A 3,916-nucleotide genomic window follows, 5' to 3' on the forward strand; every position below is an offset into this window, starting at 1 on the left:
GACGAAGAAACTTAAGGGGGTAAGTTTTTACGAGGCTGTGACGCGATGAAGAGTGCAGGTTGAGATTGCAACAGAGAGAATGCAGCGATGAAGAAAGAAGATGAACAGTTTAGGGGGTAAGTTTTTACGNGTTGGTGTAAATTTTAAATGAGGATGTGCTTCGGTTATCCAACAAACCNATGCCTCAGCTCAAATACGCCTCGGTTCCTAGTAAAAACGATTCATAAACCTCAAAACATATGCCTCGGTTCCACCTACTACCCGATGCAATAACACCCCCTCCACGTGGAAAGCTTAGTTGCTGAAGGGTTTGCAGTGGCGTAGCAGGGTGTGCCAGGCCTATACGCATCAGGTCTGAAACCAACCGAANCAATAGTGCATTTTGTAAAAAGNTGTCAGTCAAAAGTTCAATTTGCAGGTACCAGGTAGAGGTTTAGGCATCGGTCTTTCTGCTAACCGAGGCAATATTCAGCTTCCACCTCGCGTCTTCTCAAAACCGATGTATATAAGTCTATACGCTTCGGTTTACTTTTAACCGAAGCCTATATGGCGTGTCAAAAATGACTTTTTCTACTAGTGAGGACAAAATGGTGAAATCTAGCTTCAACACGTTTTTGTTATATTGAAATCTACCTTTGCCTAAAACTGTTTTAATACATTATTTCATTAAATCAATGTTTCTATACAACAAATTTTGTTTTCTTTACTTCTCAAACAATCCAAGTATTGTTTTACTTAAATTAAATCAGTTTAAGCTTTGTGTGATCTACCAAATCCCTATGAATATGACATTTGTTATACTACAAACTAGTAGTATATTTGCTGGAAAAATTGATTGCATTGGAGCATCAACAACGAGCACGTTTTGGAGATGAAGGTCGAGGTGTATCGAGCCTAGCTTTCTCTTGTTCTTCTTCTTTTCAACATGGGGTCACTAGGTCATCTTTTTCAAATAAGGACTTCTCAACAGTCTTTTTTATTCACTCGTACCTTTACTAACAACAATGGCTGCCTTTTTCTTCTCTCTGTTATAAGAATATATCCTTTGATGCAGACTCTAATGCTACCATGATATATGCACACGCAACACAACATTATCAAATGTTAACATGATTTCGCAATTAAAGCATACATACCAAAAACATCATCCCTGAGGATGAGGAGAAAGAAGTACCCTAATAATTTTCTAGAGCTGTCAAAACGGGTAACTCAGTCCGGCCCGAGTCGGCCCACCAAGGGTTGATCACATAGTGAGTCAACCCAACCCGACTCATTTATTAGCGAGCCAGAAAAATTCGAACTCGGTCCGACCCACCACGGGTTGGTGGATAAACGGGTTGACTCACTCGCTCACTTAGTTATAATTTTTTTAAATAAAAAAAATACAAACTTTCTATAATTCAAATTTAAACAAATTTAACTCCTAAATTTCACTCCCAACATGGGTGTTTAATAAATTTTGAAAATAGGGAACTTAAATAATTTTTTCAAGCAAAAATAAATAAATATCATTTTATGAAATTAAAATTAAATTTTAAAAAAATAAAATTCGGCAGGTGGGCCAACTAGGCCCACCACGGATTCAACCTACATGAGCCGGGTTTAAATGAGTCGGGTTTAAATCTGACCCGTATAAAAAAATACAATTTTTTCAAACCCAACTCGGTCCGAACCCGTAGTGGACCGGGTTGGCATGCGTGTTGTGACCCATTTTGACAACTTTATAATTTTCTTTGAAATGAGCTTCTTGGGTAATTGATCCAAATACAAGAGTACATGTAAATCCTCCGATGTCAAGCATTACCTCAACCAATCATGGTAACAAACATTGTTTCAAGTCCAATATAAGGGAAATTTGGGTTTACTGTTGTCAAAATAGAAATACTTGAAACATGCTGGTCTTATCACTACTAAGAAAAAACTAGTTTTAAACTTATTGAAGGATTGGGTGTATTATTTTAATAAACATTCTCGACTTTGAGCTACTAATGAAAGCTAACTAACGAGATCTCCAAAGCATGTATAATAATACTGAAGAAACACCCGAGGAGTCGGTTTTAAGTGAAGTACTCATTATATCAGACTAAAAGCTTGCAAATAAGTCCAACTATTAGGATGCGGTTATGTAGGGGCAACATTTAGTACCCTTAGTTAGTATTCCCATGGTAAACTCATCAAAAGGGAAAGAAACATACAATTGGTTATTAAAGTTAGAAGAATCTTGAGGATAATTTCGATGACCTTGGCAGACAACATCCCCTGCACTCACTCGTTCTATACTTATGGTATCATCATCTACAATTTTTGTTATCATCTCTACACTTTTGGCTAAATCAGCTATAGATGGTGCCCACCTATATATAGATAAATAAGCTTTCACCCTGAAATCTACCCAATCATACCTTGAGCGTAGAAAGACTGAAACCTTCTCATCATTGTGTATAAGCATACCAACCTTACTCTTAGAGGACAATGAACTTTCCTCTAAGGTAACCTCATCACCCCTAAAATTACTCGACTTATCAACAAAGTTAGAAGAAGTGGAAGAAGAGGATGACATACTTGTGTAAAAGCTTTATCGACAAAGATGGATACTTTGGATATTGGAGTAGTGGGGACCTTCAGGTCCCCACCCCTCTATTTAGAGGCGTTACGACATAATAACCTAAGGATACTTCAGGCCTAATCCACCGTTAGATCTCTTTGAATCTTGTGGATACAAATTTATGACTCTTCGATTCTAGAGCATAGTTAAAACGTCACGTCTCTTGATTGCATATGTCAAAAGTCAACCTTACTCACACTGAAGGAACTAGTTGATTTAAAGCTCGTGTTTGCCATATGAATAGTTGTGATGATCACGTCATCTTTTAGACTCTTGTTTCACTTCATTCATAGGATAACTCGGTTCCATACATGAACACTACATAATGTAATATCAACTCAAATTGTTCATATGCACACTTTTCTAAACTCTAGACATAATCTACTCTAAACATAATTCTGAAATACTTATGCATTAAGAGTGTTGAGACAAGAATCGTCTAGAGAATAGATTATTTAAGCAACCCAAGTTTTGAAGTTTAACAAACAACATCAAATGAAATATTTCTGAGTAGGAAAAGTTGTTTGAAACAAGTAGCCTCTAGTAAAGAATCATCTTATAACATTTGAAAGAGCTTACGCAATGCTTTCTAGACCAAACTGTTTGAATATCTTAGAAAAACATAAACAAAGTCTAAGGATAAGTGTCTCTCATTGAAATATCTCAATAGGCTATATGAGCAAAATAAACTAGCTTCTTATGGAAATAGAAGTATATCTCTTATATGACACTAAAATTAAAATAAATGTTTTCATTTCATACAATGTTATATCAAGCAAAACATTTTATAGAGAATATCATTTGATAAGTGAACACCAAACATTTTAGCCTTGAGAAAACATCTTATGTTTATACCATTTGATGGATACAGATTTGTCTTACCAAACGATGCATTTATTAGTGAGATGACAAATAATAAAATGTCTGGAATATGTTAACTACTTAACGTTTATCAATGTTTAAAAATATTTAAGGGTGTGAATGAAAAAGTACTTCGATACTTATATATTTTTTCTCTTGATATTAGTGCATATCAATAAAGCAAAAAGATATTATCATAATCATAACACCCAAGAAAAATACGTTTTGAAAAAAGAAGAACATTCTAGGAATGTTTTCTTGAAGCCACTTGCTTTGTGACATTGTATAAGCTTAAATTTTGCTAAAGCTATGAGAAAAAGCTTTAAACCTTACAAAGTATACTAAAGTCAGACTTCACATCCAAAGACTATCAAGTCAACTTATTAGTCTAACAGTCATATTTCAAGAGAATATATATATATATATATATATATATATATATATATATAT

Source organism: Vigna radiata, chromosome 8 (assembly GCF_000741045.1).
Source record: "Vigna radiata var. radiata cultivar VC1973A chromosome 8, Vradiata_ver6, whole genome shotgun sequence".
Classification (NCBI taxonomy): domain Eukaryota; kingdom Viridiplantae; phylum Streptophyta; class Magnoliopsida; order Fabales; family Fabaceae; genus Vigna; species Vigna radiata.